Consider the following 19,646-nt stretch of genomic DNA (forward strand, 5'->3'; position numbering starts at 1 on the left):
CTGAGGCAAAAGGCAAATGCAGTGACGCTGCGAAGTGGAAAGGTACTGGAACCAGTTCCCGGCAGGAATCTTGGTCAAGAAATCACCCAAGAAAATCCCGAAAATGACAAACAGGTCTGAGCAAAACCTCCATTACCGAAATTCCAACCTCCATTCACAAGACGATTAAATCAGTGTCAAAAAAGTAAGGAAGACAATGAGATCTTCGAAACGTTCATAAATGTCGAGATTAATTAACCACTGTTGGATACCATCAGACAGATTCTGCGGTATGCCAAGTTCTTCAAAGAGCTCTGTACCAACAAACGAAAACTAACAGGTAATAAAAAGGTAAGTGTTGGTGAGAATGTTTCCAGTGCTACAGCGGAAAAAATCGGCAAAATACAAGGATAGGGGTATGTTCACTATACCATGCAAAATAGGCCATTTGGGGATTAAGAAGGCCATATGTGATTTAGGGGGCTCCATAAATGTTATGTCTTATTCTATTTATGAATCACTTAACGCAGGTTTTTTAACGAAAATAGGTGTTATAATTCAGTTGGCAGAGAGGTCTGTTGTGCACTCCGAATGAGTCCTCGAGGACATACTGGTAAAAGTTAAGAAACTTATTTTCCCTGCAGATTTTTATGTGATAAAGATGGAGGAGGACAACACTGTTGGATCTCCAGACCTCTTGTTGGGCCGACCTTTCCTTAGTACCGTTAGCACTAAGATCGACGTTTGAAGCGAAACTCTTACGATGGAATTTGATGGGGAGATCGTGAAGTTTAATGTTTATGACGCCATTAGTCATCCAAGTGAAATTTTGAGCGTAAATCGTATCGACATAATTGACTCATTAGTAGATGAGACTTTTGAGTTGATTTATGAAGATAAATCTGAATTTATAGTTGATGATAATGAATCTACTAATAAGTTATTGTCTCCATCAAATACTAAACTTTTACCTTCTGTTGTGCAAGCTCTAAATTTGGAATTGAAGCCGCTTCTCGAACATCTTAAATATGCATTTTTGGGGAAAGGTAATACCTTGTCAATTATAGTTTCCAATAAACTCTCTAAACTCGAAGAATAAAGTTTAATCCAGGTACTACAAAATCATAAGGAGGTGATTGGGTGGACCATTACCGATTTAAAAGGGATAAGCCCCTTGACATGCACACACAGATTCTACTTGGAGGAAAACACAAAACAAAGGCGAGAGGCCCAAAGGCGATTAAACCCAACTATGATGGAGGTGGTAAAAAAGGAGATAATCAAGCTGCTGGATGCTGACATAATCTACCTCATTTCGGACAGCATATGGGTAAGTCCGGTACAAATCGTGCCCAAGAAAATAGGCGTGACAGTAAAGAAACATGCCGAGGGTGACTTGGTACCAACCCGAGTGCAAAATGGGTGGTGTGTCTGTATTGATTATAGAAAGTTGAATTCTTACACTAGAAAAGATCATTTCCCTCTTCCTTTTATAGATCAAATGCTTGAGCAATTAGCTGGTAAAACTCACTTTTGTTGTTTTGATGGATACTCAGGTTTCTTCCAAATTCCAGTGGCACCAGAGGACCAAGAAAAGACCACTTTTACGTGCCTATTTGGCACTTTTACGTTCCCATTTGGCACTTTTGCATACAGAAGGATGCTATTTGGACTTTGCAACGCACCTCCCACCTTCCAAATATGCATAATGAGTATATTTTCTGAATATGTGGAAAAAAATCATTGAAGTTTTTATGGATGATTTTACTGTGTATGAGAATTATTTTGATGAATACCTTGAAAATCTCATGATGATTTTAAACAGGTGCATAGAATTTAATCTTGTCTTGAACTATGAAAAGTGTCATTTTATGGTAGAAAAAGGTTTGATTCTAGGTCATATAGTTTTAGCTAAGGGAATTGAGGTCGATAAGGACAAAATTGATATTATAAATTCTTTTCCATGTCCCTCTACTGTTAGGGAGGTACGTTCTTTTCTTGGCAATGCAGGATTTTACAGGCGTTTTATAAAAAACTTCTCAAAAGTGGCTAAACTATTATGCGAGTTATTGCAGAAAGATAAGAGATTTGAGTTCGGCCCAAAATGTAAGGAGGCTTTCGATACACTCAAGCTGAAGTTGGTGACCGCTCCTATAGTACAAGCACCAGATTAGAACTACCCCTTTAAAATTATGTGCGATGCAAGCGAACGTAGCGTGGGGGCCGTGTTGGGGCAAAAGATAGCTAAAGAGCCCCATGTCATCTGCTATGCCTCAAAAACACTAGATACTACACAAAGTAACTACACCAGCACAGAAAAAGAAATTTTAGCCATTGTATTTACTTTAGATAAATTTTGGTCGTATTTATTGGGATCTAAAGTGATTATTTTTTCTGATCATGCAGCTCTTAGGTACTTGATCGCAAAGAAGGAAGCGAAACCAAAGCTCATTAGATGGATTCTACTGCTCCAAGAATTTGACATCAAAATTCATGATAAAAAGAGATGTGAAAACCTGGTGGCTGACCACTTGAGTAGGATAAAAACTCCACTTGATGATATTCCTATAAAGGATGAGTTCCCTGATGAAAGCTTATTTTCGACCGAGGCCCACTATCCATGGTATGCAGATATAGTTAATTTATTAACCATAGGATCGTTACCCACTGAGTTACCACGTTCTGTGAAGGACAAGCTTAGACGGAAAGTTAGGTAATACATTTGGGACGACCCATACTTATGGAAACATTGTTCAGATTAGATAATAAGATGATATGTTCCAGAAACTGAGATAACCTCTATCCTTACTTTTTGCCATACAGAAGCTTGTGGAGGTCACTTTGGCCTAAACGGAAAGCTCACAAAGTATTGGAGTGTGAGCTATATTGGCCTACAATTTTTTGAGATGCATATAACTTCTGTAAGTCTTGCGATAAATTCCAACATACAGGCAACATCACTAAACGAAATCAAATGCCCCTATCTCCGATTCATGTATGTGAGATTTTTGATGTATGGGGTATCGATTTCATGAGCCCCTTTTATTTCATCATTTGGAAACGTATATATACTTCTTGCAGTAGACTATGTTTCTAAGTGGATAAAAGCAAAGCCTACTCGCAATGATAATGCTAAAATGGTTGTGGTGTTTCTAAAACGAACTATTTTTTTCTAGGTTTGGCACACCCCGAGCTTTGATCATTGATTGTGGTACCAACTTTTGCAATAAGGTCATGGAGGCACTATTATCAAGATATGGAGTTCACCATCGTATAGCAACAGCCTATCATCCCCAAACGAATGACCTAGCAGAGATTTCGAACAGAGAGATCAAGTCCATTTTAGAGAAAACAGTTTAGCCCAACCGAAAGGATTGGAGTCTTCGACTCAATGACGTGCTTTGGGCCTATCGAACGGCGTATAAGGGACTGATTGGCATGACCCTGTATCGACTTGTTTTTGGCAAAGTGTGTCATTTTTTAGTAGGCACTATTATAGAACTGGTACCAACACAGAAGCATTTTTTAGTAGGACAAAAAGTTTTGGTTTATAACTCCGTATTAAAACTATTCCCAGGTAAGCTTCGATCTCGATGGCAAGGGCCTTTTATTGTGACCCAAGTATTCACACATGATGCAGTAGAAATAGAGAGTGAAGAATCAGGAAAGTGGTTCATAGTTAATGGCCAATGGTTGAAGCCATCTTACGAGAATTTTCAAGCCCACACGGTCGAAAAAATTCAGTTAGAGCCACCATAGAACCATTCAAGGAGTCGAGCTAACGACGTTAAACAAGTGCTTGTTGGGAGGCAACCCAGTTTTTATTGTTTTATTTTATTTTATTTTTATTTTTATTTTTATTTTTTATTTTTATTATTTTATTTATTTTATTAATAAAAATTATCTTCTTTTAACTAGGTAAACCAAAGCAACAATAGGGAGAACTCATTACCATAATGCGCGAACGACAGTAACTATATGGGGAGTTCTTCTAAATTTTCTTCTGCTTATTTATTTATTTATTCCACATCGAGGACTATGTGTTTTAAGTGGGGGGACGCATTCCTTATTATTTCTGTCGTTTTAGATGCTGATTTTTTTTATTGTTGTTGCTGCTTTGGTCGTTGCTGTCCATATAATTTTTTTTTAAGAATATTCTGCCTCTTTTCATGCCCAAGAATTTGACCGTGACTTGCCCACTGTTTGACCCACATGCATGATTTTTGTCTACTGAGTTAATTATGATTTTTCCTGTTTGATTGCATCTCTATTGTTTTATTTCTTTTAGGCTGAATAATTTTGATTAATAGAATTAACCCTATTTTGCTTTTAGTAAATTTGATTAAGTCTAAATGCAAAGAGGACACTTAATACAATTGCATGCTTAAAATATGTTCATGACTATTAAGGTGGTTGCTGAAACTTATTTTTGAAACTTGATTGTTGCTCCTTAGTCCTCCAAAATTAAAATTTCGTTTAATAATAATGTTTCTGTGGTTATGAGTGCAGCTTAAAACGTGACTAGTTCAGTAACCGGGGTAGTGTGCTTGGGTTGTCATCCTATTTCGTGTCAAAAGGTTGTGTAACGTGTTAGGTAAAACTCCGCTAACCGAAATTAATTTTTAAGAATGTGTTGTGCTGAGTAACCGGGGTGAGGTGCTTGGCTGTCATCTTTCTTTGCGTAAAAAGGTTTGATATGTTCTTAAGAAAAATAAAAATTAGGAATGTGTTAGGCTAAGTAACCGGGGTAGGGTGCTTGGCTGTCATCTCTCTTCGCGTCAAAAGGTTCAATATATTCCTAAGTAAAAATAAATAAATAAAATTAAAAAAAAAAGAAAAAAGAAAAAAAGAAGAATGAGGTATTAATAAAATTTGGGGACTAAAGGAGAAATAAATAAGGTGTCTTGATAGGTTTGGTAAATTACCTAATTTTCATGAAATAATCCAAGTCGATCTTAATTTTTGTGTGTGTTAATTGGAATACTTTTTTCAAATTTTACTTAAAGCAAGCTAAGGGTTCTCTTTATTTTTCATATGCATTTTGACTAATTTTTATAAAACTTTAGAGTAGTATTTCTTTCATGGAAGGATTTAATTTTCACAGTGGACACGAACCATACTTGAGGGCAAGAATGGGCTAAGTAGGGAGAATTTGATAATACTCTAGAACGACATATTTTATGTGCTAATTGCATGATTATTTTGAGTATGATCCTACTAATTTAGATTATTTTGTGGTCTTTTATCTTTTAGGGACTAAATTGAATGCGAGAGGAAATTTAAAGGTAAAAAGTGTGAATTTGAAGATATAGTGGGCCAACATGCAAAGAAAGAGAGAAGTGGTGCCAAAAATGCAAATGTGGAAGACCCAAGGACAAAAATACAAAAGAAGAGATTTTATAGCACAAGACTCTATTTTAATTTCAATTATATTAGGATAATTATTAAAGATAATTATTTAGATTTAAATTTTAGGATTTATTTTCATTTATCTTTAATTATCTTTATTTATTTGTAATTATCTTTTAGAATTTAATTAGGAATAGACTAAGTTTTCTAGTGCTATAAATAGAGGATGAAGTGGCACATATTTCACATCTCTTTTTCCTGTAAACACTCTTTCTCCCAAAAACTCTATCTTTTGTTCTCTCCATATTTTCTTCAATAAAAATCTCATTTCTATTATATTTATTTCTTTCCCAAAAATCATGAGCCACTAAACCAACCTAGCCGAAGGTTGTCGAAATCCCCCAAAAAGGTTCATGAGGCTTAGAATCCGTGCTTAGCCTTCTCTACAAGGTATTCATCGCTTCTCCGCATTACGGGACTGACGCTTCTGTCCATGTCCCTTAATAGGTGATCTTTTCAACTTGTGCAAGGAACGACCGCTTTGTACGTTTTGGGAAGGTTGCACAATCGGTTCGTTGGCTTTCTGTGTCAGAGTTTGGCGAATCCAAAAGACAAAACAGCGTGGTATTGCCGTTGGGAAGTGATGATCTAGCAGAAGATAGTCCCACAAAAGCGATTATTGGCTAGAGTCAGGTTCCGCCTAATTTAAGTCTAAATCCTTGGAGCTGGTGGTCGTAAGCATCCTCTTCCACTATAACTGGCTATCCTGCACGAGAAGGGTTACTTAAAGCCAAGGATCGAACCCAAGGTGGATCGAGACAACCGAAGGTTGGAATCTCGCCACATAAGAAACTCTCTCTTCCCAACTCTATTTATTTTTTATATTCTTCATTTTAATTTTCGTAATTTATTTAATTTTTTAATTTTTAATTCAACTTTAAATTCTATTTTTATTTTATTTTTCTAGATCGAAATTCTTAATTCTATTTTTTTATTTTTCAGGAACGTAAGTTTTCTTAGCCAAGAAATTGTCCAGGATTTCAAGAAACAAGCATTCGTACAATCCGGTCCCTGAGGATCAGGGAACAGGATATTTTTGGTGCTCTCAACGACGCATCACCGTGTGAGACACAAGGCTAGTACACGGGCGTGCGATGCCATTTCGAAGGGTACATGGCCTGGCACACAAGTGTGTGGCATAGCCATGTGACCTAAGTTAGTGAGTTACACGGGCACAGACACGAGCTGGGTCACGGCCGTGTGTCCCTACTTCAAATGCCCACACGGCCTTAGACACGAGCGTGTGTCTTAGCTGTGTTATTTACACGGCCTAGCCACAGAGCTGTATGAACTCTATAGTCAAAAAGTTCTTTACAAATTCTTCTTTAACTTTTCAAATGATTTCTATTAGCCCCAAAGTGTTTTTAAGGGAACTTTAAAGCTCAATTTAGGGACAATTCGCATAATTATGATTGAATTAGAATATGCTTATGATCACTTATGAATTGGTTGTTAAATGCTTTGATTGGTTTGTAATATTTCGTAACCCTACTCTGACGTCGGATACGAGTTTGAGGTGTTACAAACTGTCAATGAAATGGAAAAATAAATGTAAGGTATTTTTGCGGTCTTACTCGAGAAGACATATTGATGTAATGGTGGAGGATGATGGGGAGAGACAAGCTTGGAGATGCACAGGATTTTATGGGGCTCCTGAAGAGAGACTTCGTGAGGAATCATGGAATCTATTGAGACAATTAAATAATTTTCCTAATGTTCCTTGGATGGTTATTGGGGACTTTAGTGAGATTGTTTATTTGACTGAAAAGAATGAGGGCATATCTCGTAAGGAACAAAAAATGAAAAGCTTTCGATCGGCTTTGGAAGATTGCTCTATGTTTCATTTGGGTTATCAAGGATAATGGTTTACATGGGAAATGGGGCATTTTAAAGGAATTAATGTCCAAGAGAGGATTGATAGGGGTGTAGCTAATGGTGAATAGAGTGTTCAATTTTCAAATTATAGTTTGGACCATTTGGTTGACTCTTTTTCTGACCATTATCCATTGTTGGTCAACATGGATGTTGGATGGAATAATCACCGAGTATCACTTTTTAAGTTTGAGGCTGTTTGGATTATGGTAGATTCATGCGAAAGTGAAATGAGACAGTTATGGGAATCCTCTAAGGTTTAGTTCCGCAATAGTTAAGGGAGGTAGGTCGTGAACTTGTAAGATGGTTTAACATGTTGAAGAAGACTAAATCTATGACAAGGAATGAACTACGGAAAAGGTTAATAAAGTTGAATGAGTCTTATCCTATAGTTGAGATTTTAGGGGAGATTGTGGATGTGAAACTAGCGTTGAATTTAGAAGTGGACAAATATGAGATTTATTGGTAGCAATGTGCAAGGGCTAATTGGTTGAGTAATAGGAACAGAAATACTATGTACTTCCATAATTATGCTTCGCAACGAAGAAGGAGAAATCGAGTGGCAAATCTGAAAGAAGAGAGTAGCATCTTGTATGAAAGTAATTTGGCCTTGTTGAATATCACCAAAGAATATTTTACCTCTCTTTTTTCTTCGAATGGTACGAACGACGTTGATGAGGTATTGCAAGGGGTTGCCCCTTGCATTTCATCATACATGAATGAGAATCTGCTGCGAGATTTTTCGTTTATAAAAGTCTGCGATGCGGTTAAATCGATGAGCTCGTTAAAGGCGATGGGATTGGTATTGTTTTAATTCCCAAAGTTAGTAACCCGAAAAACATGAGTCAATTCAAACCAATAAGCTTATGCAACATTCTTTATAAAATCATTTCAAAGATGCTTGTGAACAGGTTACAGTCAGTGATTCATTATTGTATTAATGAGGCCCAAAGTGCTTTTATGCCTGGTCGATTAATATTGGATAATATTTTATCGGCATATGAGATCTTACATTTCTTAAAGCACAAGAAGATGGGTAGAATGGAGTCTTTTACACTAAAACTGGATATGAGTAAAGCATATGATAGAGTTGAGTGGTCGTTCTTAAAGCGATGCTCGGGCATATGGGTTTCTCATATCTGTGGATTCAAAAAGTGATGAGATGTGTGGAATTGATCTTGTATTCAATAGTTCTAAATGGAAAGGTGAGGGGAGCAGTTTTACCCGTCTTGTGGGCTAAGGTAAGCTGATCCTCTTAGCTCATACTTATTCTTTGTATGTAGTATGGGACTTTAGCATTATTGTGAATGGCAGCACAGCAAGGATGGCTACAGGGAGTACGTATTAATAGGTATGCCCCTATTGTCAATCACTTACTTCTTGCAGATGATAGCATTATTTTTGGTGAGGAATTTTTGGAATGGGCGAATGCATTAAAAGGTTGTTAGAAAATTATGTAAATAGTTGAGGCAAGTGGTTAATTTTGATAAATCTGGAACACTTTTTAGTGTGAACATTTCTCAGGAGAAAAGAGTGGAGGTTTATCAAGCTTTAGAGGTTCACTCTATTAATAACCCTGAGCAGTATCTGGGTTTAACATCGGTTGTTGGTAGGAATAAAATGGAAGCTTTTCAGAGTTTGAAGTAGAAGTGTATGAATCGATTGAATAGTTAAAGCTCAAAAGTCTTGTCAATAGTCAGTCGCGAAGTTCTTATCAAGTCGGTGTTACACGAAATTCTGATGTTTGTCATGTTGTGTTTTCTATTACCCAGTTCATTTTGTAGGGAACTTGAAGCACTGATGGCTCAGTTTTGGTCGTAGAAATTGGGAGGAACAAAGGGGATGCACTGGTGTTCTTGGGAGAAGCTCTATTATCTAAAAGATGATGGTGGTATGGGTTTTAGGGATTTGGAAAATTTTAACATTGTTTTATTGGCAAAGCAAGGATGGAGGTTGTTGGAGAATCCTGGCTCTTTATTGACAAGATTTATTCGGGCGAAATATTAAGCAAATACTGGTTTTTTAAAGTCGAATCTAGGCTCAAATCCTTCTATGACTTGGAGAAGCATTTGGAGTGCAAAAGGTTTGCTGAAGTCAGGGCTAAAATAGAGGATTGGGATGGGATTAATGGTGTCTATATGGGAAGATTATCGGCTACATGGTAAGGAAATGGTAAAGGTAGTTACGAAACAGGTCCTAGGAGTTGATTGGGTTAGCGATTTATTTGTGCAAGAATCAAACTATTGGAATAGTTGATTAATTAGATCAATCTTTTTTTATGATGAGGCAAATGCAATTTTTAGTATACCTTTACCACAAACCAATCAAATGGATAAGCAAATTTGGTACGGGGAACATACCGGGGAATACTCAATGTGTAGTGGCTATAGAGCATTATTGTAGCCTTGCATTGTAAGTATGAATGAACGTATTATCTATAAGAAATTGTGGTGTTTGAAATGTGCGTCAAACATCAAAATTTTAATCTGGAGATTTGTTTAAAATTATGTACCAACGCTGAGAAATTTATATTGAAAAAGAATAGCAGTTGGGCAATTGTGCCCATGATGTCAATATTATGATGAATCGACCATATATGCTCGTTGAAACTACCTCTTCTCGAAGCAAGTTTGGCTAAGATTGGGATTCTGGTGGCCTACAGTGGTGGTCGAGGCGAGTTTAGTGGATTGGTTATGTCGGATTTTTGAGCATTCAAATAATGACAAAAAAGAACTTGCTGCTATTTCAATTTGGGCATGGCAGTATGCTTGAAATAAATTCATCCATAAAGGAATTTCGCAAAGTATTAATGATGTCGTTACCTTTGTTCAAGGTTATGGTAAAGAATATCAAGTGTTGAGTTCAGTTTTGGGGCACCCTCATCAAATTGCTGCAGCTCATTGGACTCCTCCACAATCACTGTGGGTTAAGGTAAATGTCGAAACGGAATATTCGAGACCAACACAAAAGGTGATTTCAGGGATTATTGTTAGAGATGAATTGGGGAAAATATTAGGCACGGGTTATCAGTTTCATACCTAAGTCAATATGATTTTCATGGTAGAGGCGATAGCAGTTCTACATGGGCTCCAATTTGCCTGAGAAATGTGTTTCCAGTGAATCATCTTAGAGAGTGATTCGAGGATTGTAATACTGAAGTTACAGAAAAACGCAAAAGACTATTCAGTTATCCGACCAATTACCTAGGATACGAAAGCTCTGTGAGAAGTTTTGAGCCATGTTGTTTTAAATTCACTCCTAGAAGTTGTAATATGGCTGCACATACAACGACGATGATTGGTCGACAAAGTGTGAGTGACCGGTTCTGAATAGAGTAAGTTCCTCCAGAGGTTCGTGAGATTGTAGCGAAGGATTAGAGGTGGATAGATCTGCCGTGAAGTCATATTGATACGGGTCTATTTGGGATTAAAGTTTTCATGCTATGGGAAAAAGGGTTCCCTCAATGTCCTTTCCTATTCCATTGTTCTTTAGTGAGTTTAGCGTGGAGGTTTTGGTCATTTTGGTAGCGAAGAATGGCGATAATAGACTATTTTTCACTTTTTATTTTAGGGTTTCGATTATGTTTTGTTTTTGCTTTTGGTTTGGGGATTTTGCTCTGTTATGGTTTTTGTTTTTTCATTTCAGTTTTAGTTTGCTCAACTAGAGTAGGATTTTTAGGCACGTGTTTGTTTTTCAGCTTCTATCTATGCTTTTGGATTTGTATTCAGTTCATTTTCCTTTTAATAAAACCAAATCGACTTGTTTCAAAAAAAATTACTCGAATCAACTGACATTTACTCGATATGATTAAGTTAATTATATTTAAATCAATTAATTAATTCAATTAGTATCAAAGTTCTTGATCAAATAAGTTAAAATTTTGAAAATTGACCCAACTAATCGAAAAAACCAAAATGCTTGTAACATCCCAAAAATTTTAGTTTTTGAATTGTTGGAATGTGTGAAGTGATTAATTTGGTTTAGTGGTTAAATATTGTGTTTTTGTGTGTGAGGTTCTGGGTTCGAATCCTTTCTCTTAAATTTTGTTAATTTTTGCCTAAACTCTGACTTTGGATATTAGAGACATATATTATTTCCACTCAATTCATGACAAAATGAGCTCGCTAGTTCAATGGTAAGGTATTTGTTTACCATTTGGTCTTATGTTTGAATCCTTGCATGTGCAAGCGGGAATATTTTTACTAGTTTCCTGCTTGTGCTATCCATGTGGTAGTGTTTGAGTGGAATTTGAATTCTAAGGAAATTTGATAAGGATAGGGTACCAGCTTTGTAAGGAAGTGGATAGTTTTTATTTTATTTTTTTGAAAATTACTAAAAATTTTCCCAAAATCTCCCCCACTCCCTCTCACATTTCTCCCTTCATTCCCAAAAACTACTGTCACTTTTCTACTCCCTCAAGCTTCCCCCATTTTTTTTTCTTCCTCTTTCTTTTTCCAATTTTCCTTTCTTTTATTCCTTTCCATTTGTCGTTTCTATTGCCTGATTTAATTCATTAGTGTGTTTTGAAGTTTCAGAATTTCAGTAAGTGTCTTGTAAGTTTGGTGTTTTGTTTCATTTAATTTTGCTCGTTAGAGGGTTGTTCATGAGTAAGTTGTTCGAGAAATCTTTGGTTAGTTTTGATTACATTTGTAACACTCTCTTTTGTGTGGGAGTCGGTTAGGTGAGGTTGGTGAATCGCACGACTTACTTCTGGCAAATTAGGAGTTTTGGAGGACCGCTGTTTCTATCCAGGTAAGTGATTGAACGCCGAAAGGTTAATTTATGTTTTGTTAAGGCTTAATGTTAGCAGTTGTGGCTAAATTAGTTACTTGTAATTAGTGTTTCGTTACTAGCATTGGTTGTTTAAATGTTGGTTTTAGGTTTTGGAATTCCTGTGATTGGATTTGCATCGAAAAACGACTAGATATGTAACAAAAAACTTGAAAAATAACAAACGGCGTGATGCAAAAAAGTGGACTGTCGACGCCGCACGGCCATGTGCCTAGCCGCATGCCAAATCATGTGAGCCACACGGATGTGTGTTGGACCGTGTGGACCATATAGGCTAGGCCAGTTGGGCCATGTGGGTCACACCAGCATGTGGGCCCATTTTCTGGAAAATTTTGCTTAGGCCCATATTGTTGTGTGATTTTTATCTAGCCACTCTGTAGGGTCCATATTGTATAAATAGGACTTGAAAACAAGATTTTTTATAGTATGCTACTATATGTAATGTGGATATGGTATGTGAAATATATATATGATCTATATTCTGATAATCTTGATAACATGTCTTATGTGAAAAACATGCATGACATATGTGCATTTGTTATTTGTTAGTATCTGCATGAGCATTGGGAGTGGGAATGTGATTTGACGGAAGAAATGTTGGTAGTTTAATAACCTGACTTATCTGGCGGTTTAAACCACATATATTTAGTCTGGTGGCTTGACCATATATATTTGTATTTGACAGTTTACTGTGTATCATTATTTGGCAACTTTATTGCACTATTTCTGAAAAATGACATACGCTCACTTATTGGAGCATGGGGTTGGATGGGTATTTGATACCCTAACTGGTGTGTAAGGAGAGACGAAGATGATATGTAGCGGATAAAGGTAGGATCTAATTCTGTATTTGATATTGCATATGATTCTGTATCTGAGCTTATATTTGAACCTGTATCTAAATTGCATCGAAAACGTATATGTTAATTTATGTGTATCTAATATGTTATTTGGGATGTGTTACACACTAAGCCATAAGCTCACTCTTTATTGTTTTCCTCTCAGGTAACCAACAAACTTAGGACGAGTTGGCATAGCGGGAGCTCGAGTTAGAATTTTTGTTTTACAATTTGGTTAAGTTAAAGTTTTATTTCTAATTGGACTATTTTGGACTTTTTGGAAACTGTTAGTTGTTTTCGATTTTATTTAACGTTTTTGAACCTTTTTATCTTATTTAAACTATTTTAGTTCAATCTGCAATTCGTAGAATTTCAAATTAAACCATGATTTTCAAAACTCGGTTTAACTTAAAGAATTCCGCTGCAAAACTAAATGATCTTAAATGTTTTTCTGCAATTTAAAATGAACTAACTTAAAAATCATTTTTCCCTAAAAACTGGAAAATAACATTATCAAGTGTTGAGGATCAACTCAATTAAGCAACAAACAAGTAAAAATAGCAGAAGAAATTGAGAAATTGAACACACAAATTTAACGTGGAAAAACCCCCTCCAAAGAGGAGAAAAAACCATGGGCAAAGATAATTTTGCTATAATGGCAAAACAACGAAGAGTACAAAAGATGGAGATAAAAATTGAACCCCGAAAACAAAGAACACTCAAAACATAAACACAAAATTCTCTAAATGTGTTATGAGTTCTAATCTCTAATGGGTGTGTTTTCTAAAGTTGTAAAAGAGTCTAAATTCATAGGTCAAATAATAATAAAATAATCTAGACTAATCAGATTTTGATTGAAACCAATAAACAGAGTTTAACTAAAAGATTATTTTTCAAATTTGACTGAAATAGGAGTCATACTTACCAACCCCACCTTGACTCATATTTCCACAATGTTATCTTTGCCAAAGCCCGCCACGGGCCTATATTGAACTATGTAGGGAATTAACTAAGTCGAATCTATACTTAGAAATTGAAAGACTTCTAGCCTTCGACTTGTACACTTCCAAATCAAAATTAACCCGAGTCTGATTTCACGAACACAGTACCCTAACTTTTCAAAACCTGCATCTAAAAGAGAACCTCTTTTCAACAAAATGGTCATACCTTTTTACCTTCTATGACCAAGTTGTCTCTACTCCAAACGAGTTGACTTCGACTCCGTAACGGACAAGGAACGTCTGATTTCACCAATCACTGTAGAACCTTCCAGAATATAAAGACTATCGGTTCTTTTACCTTTTAACAAAACAAGAGCTCCACGAGATACTTTAATATCGCTCGATTTGATGTTGATTCTGCATCCTTTCAACTCTAAAATACTCAAGGAGATGAGATTCTTTCGTAAATCAAGTACATACTTGACATCTGAGATTATCCTAATCGTCCCATCGTGTATCCTAATTTTAACAGTACCAATACCAATTACCTTACTGGATGAATCGTTTCCCATGCGCACAACTCTACCTTCAACCGAATTGTATGTGAAGAACCATTCTCTATTGGGACACATGTGGAAAGAACAATCTCGAATCTAGAATCCACTCGGGCGTAAGCTTGGAGTTATCGCTCATTGACACTAACAAGAAATTATCACCGCTTTCATCGACCAAATTAGCACTAGCTACATCTTCCTCGTTACTCTCAGTAGCTCTTTTATTTCGTAGTTTATAACAATTTGCTTTGACGTGACCTAACTTTTTACAATAACGACATATTTTGTCTTGTTTCTTTGATGCTACCAAAACGGAAACTTGCCTATCTTCTTTGCTATCTGAACCAAACTCATTATTGAGTTTGTCTCTACTCAACAAATGACCATTCACATCTTCGAACAAGAGTTTGTCTCTACCATAAATCAAGGCCTTCCTGAAGACTTGTATGAAGTGGGTAAAGAACACAATAATAGCATAGTCTGATCTTCATCTTCAATCTGAACCTCAACGTTCTTTAAATCATTTAAAAGAGTAATGAATTGTCTAATGTGATCTCTAAGAAGTTCACAATCGTTCATGTGAAACGTAAATAGACGTTGTTTCAACACTAATTGGTTAGCCAGAGACTTAGTTGCATAAAGAGTTTCTAACCTTTTCCACAAGGCACATGAGGTTTTCTCCATCAATACCTCCTGCAATATTGTATTTGTGAGGCACAACTAGATTGCAAATGTAACACCCTTAACCCGTATCTGTCGCCGAAACAGGATTTCGATGCATTACCAAAATTTACAGATTATTTAATAGAAACTTCGCTTCACATAACATTCATACCTGAAATCAATCAAATTTAATCATATTGTCCCTTATGTGAGCCATTGAGGCCCAAAATGTATATATCGGGACTTAACCGATAACTCAAAAAAATTTTCGAAAATATTTAAAATTTTTCAACACTGCAGGGGTCACACGACTGTGTGGCCAGACCGTGTGATTCAGACAATATTCATGAAGCTATATTCATCAATTCACAAGGTGAATAAATCCACAGCATACTTATACATATTATCTCTAGCTTAGTAAGATTTTAAATCATTTTAACTCTCCCGAGTTTCTTTATTTTCATATACATTTCCTTACTTTCCACACTCATTCCTTATGTATAACACACCGGTCATAAGCATATATACCATCATAACCACAAGCTAGTGCAGTTGAACATAACCTTTTTCAATTAATCACATGATAAGCCATTTCATAAGATATTGCGTAACTTAAAACTTGTCACTCTCTCATGGGCACAAGTATATTTTCATTTGAGCACTTACCCTTTCAACACATCATATAAATAAACATATTACTATTTAACCAATAGCTTGGCACTTGTCTAAGCATCAACAGCAACACTTGTTAACATACTTGAACATATTCGTATAAACTCAACATAGATAAACTTATTTTCTCATCATATCACACTTAAGTTTATTGCTCATCTCAACATACATAATTTCCTTATAACAACATATTAAAGATAACCACATTTTACATGTCATGATACGTATCATTCTTTTATTGTTTCTTTATAAACATATATCATTCATTTCATTATATCAATATTTTATGTACCATTATTTCCATATATTTCAGGTGTATACTGGTAATAATTCATTTCAAACTCATGTTATCTCATATCAGAACTTTACTCGTTGAATCATTTAAATATCAATGGTACACTTATTTTAGATCAATATCGATAATAACCATAAATCTTCAAATACTACTTTCATATGTCACTTACCAATATTTGTCAAATTAGAGAAAGTTTTGCGGATTTGAATCCATCGTTTGCTCAGTGCCAAGATTCACAACTCAGTATAGTTTTCCTCATTGAAATACCATACTACATTTCACAACTCGGTATGGAAAACACCATACCTACGTTTCATGCTCAGTATGGAAAATACCATACCTATATTTCATAACTCAATATAGGCAATGCCATACCTACGTATCATAGCTCAGTATGGACGACGTCATACCTACGTTTCACAGCTCGGTATGGAAATACCATACCTACGTTTCACAGCTCGGTATGGAATTACCATACCTACGTTTCACAGCTCGGTATGGAAATTCCATACCTACGTTTCACACTTTGTCTTGTATCAACCATGGTCTTATCCGTCAATTCATCACTGATCACTGAACACTTTGTCATGTTTGGCACACTTTATCACTTTGTCATATTTGGCACACTTTATCACTTTGCCATAGCTTAGCTATGGTTTTACACTTGAACACTTGCACTTTGCCATGATATAATCATGGTTTTATCTTTCAATTCGTCACTATTCATTGAAAAATCGTACTCAATCCTGCGTTCTGCTAAATTTGAACTTGTGCTTTGATTTTCATATCATTACAATATTCATGATTCAATAAAAATATATATATAGACAATAATACATGTAGTCATTTTTTATTTAGCAAACAATTATAAAAATTCAACCATATGAACTTACCAGGCTAAATTACAGAAATATCAAAATTCAGGGGCATTTTAGTAATTTTTATTTTTCCCAATTTTTCACCTGATCTTGATCTAGACTAATAATTTCATTCAATTTATTAATTTAAACACTAAAACAAATCATTTTCTTCAATTTGGTCATTTTTGAAATTTTTACAGAATTGCCCCTAAAGTTTTGCTCTTATTCAATTTAGTCCCTGAACCTAAAACATGCAAATTAGCCATTTTTAAAGTAAACCCGTACTAGCTGAATATTCATATATTTTCCTCCTCCTCTCCATTCCACATCCTTAATTTATACATAACTCCATTATTTACTTATATGTTCACATCAAGCTGTCCACTTGAGTCATAGTCACTAAATTATTTATATCTTGAGCTACAGAATTCAAAATTAGGATCTGCTAATTTTTATTGAAACTAGACTCACATATATTCTTACCATAAAATTTTCAAAATTCTTGGTTTATCCAATAAGTATAGTTTATTCATTAAAGTCACCCTTATTCTGCTGTCTGATAGTTTCAAACCTTCTTCACTAAAAATTAATTATCTCTTCGTACGGGATTTGTATGATGTTCCTGTTTGTTTCTCTTGAAAATAGACTCGTTCAAGATTTTAAACATATAAATTAAGTCCGTAATTATTTTTATCCAGTTTTTTATGATTTTCAAAAATCAGAACAGGGGAACCCGAAATCATTCTGACTTTATCTCACAAAATTTATTATATCTCATGATTTACAATTCCATTACTTACACCGTTTCTTCTATAAGAAACTATACTCAATAAGATTTAATTTCATATTTTATTCATCTTTTAATTCTATTTCTATAATTTTAGGTGATTTTTAAAAATTAGACTACTGCTGCTGTCCAAACTGTTTTAGTACAAAATGTTGATTACCAAGTTTATAACACTCTTATTTCCTTTCTCTACAATATTTCCATTCACTTCCTCTTATTTCACTTCACTAACATATCTAGAACATAGAACCTACATAATAAAACTCTAATTTAACATCGTTTTCATGCTTTTTCAATAATATCAAACTTAAAAACACATTGAAATCTTGATGTTCTTAACTTGTTCCATTGATTTCAATCTTTAACCTAATTTTCTCTCTCCTCCACCTTCTAATTCTTGAATCTAACTTGATATTCTAACTCCCCATAGTCTTCTTATTATTTTTCTCTCTTGGTAATCGTGGAAATTCTTTGGATTTCTAGGTGAAAATGGTAAATTTTTTTGTGGAAGGACCAAATTGTAAAGAAAGCAAAACTTCCTTTCTTTCTCTCTTCCTCTCACGTTAGTGCATGAAGAATTCTCTTCATCTTTCCTTCCTTATATACTAAATAAATAATAATAAAATATCTCATTAAAATATTAATAAATAATATTTATCTAATCAAATAATTATAAAGTATCATCAACATCATCATTGCTTTCTAGATTTCTCTTTCCTTCTAATTGACCATTTTGCCCTTTATGATCTTTTAAAATTTCATCCTTGAGTCATTACTTAATTTGGTGAAATTGCGATTTAGTCCCTCATAATTCTTCTCCTATTCAATTTGGTCCTAATTCCTCCATTTTCCTTAGTTTCTAGATCATTCCTCCCTTAAAATATTTACACTATTGGTCCTTTAACTTTTTATATTTACACTTTAACCCTTCAAATTTTGAGTATTTACTCTTGAGTTATAAAACTTTTCTCACTTTTGCGATTTAGTCATTTCTTAATTTAATATATCATAGTATAATTCTCAATGTTGACATAACTCAAAATTTCTTTTTTGTCACTTTATTCCCTTATTTTACTATATCAAGAATAATATATTACTTTCTTACTTTAGTAATTTTTAGGGTATTACAGCAAACAAGGCCTTCTCCATCAATAACTCCTGCAATACTATATTCGTAAGGCACAATCGGATTGCAGACAAAGCCTTTTCATCAAGCTCTTCCCATTCTGTTTGATTTAGATTCTCAGGCTTTTTCCTGATAACAACGTTTTTTCAGACCGGTTTGAACTAGAATTACCATCATCCGAACTTGCCACAGATTGAAATTTGTGGCACCATCGAACTTCTCAATTTCAAACCTTATTGCTATCATCTCTGAACGGGCTGATCTACGAAAATTGAACTAGTTCTGATACCACTTGTTGGGGATCAACCCGATTAAGCAACAAACGAGTAAAAATAGCAAAAGAAATTGAGAAATTGAACACATAAATTTAAATGGAAAAACCCCTCCAAAGAGGATAAAAGACCACGGATAAAGATAATTTTACTATAATGGCAAAAGAACAAAGAGTACAAAAGATAGAGAGAAAAACTAAACCACAAAACCCAAAAAGAAAAAACCCTCGAAACGTAAACACAAAATTCTTTAAATGTGTTATGAGTTTTAATCTCTAATGGGTATGTTTTCTAAGGTTGTAAGAGAGCCTAAATTCATAGGTTAAATAATAATAAAATAATCTTAGACTAATCAGATTTTGATTGAAACAAATAAACAGAATTTAACTAAATGATTATTTCTCGAATTTGACTGAAATAGTAATCATATTTAACATCAAGTTTTGTTTCATGTTACATTTTCGATTTTAATTTCTGGTTTTAAAACGAACATATGTAATCTCTTAAGATTCAGCCATAACGTCCAGGCGAGTTTGGAGTGTTACAATGCTCATCCCTAATCCCTACTTACCAAATATATTTATTA

This window comes from Gossypium hirsutum, chromosome A01 (assembly GCF_007990345.1).
Source record: "Gossypium hirsutum isolate 1008001.06 chromosome A01, Gossypium_hirsutum_v2.1, whole genome shotgun sequence".
NCBI classification, from domain to species: Eukaryota; Viridiplantae; Streptophyta; class Magnoliopsida; order Malvales; family Malvaceae; genus Gossypium; species Gossypium hirsutum.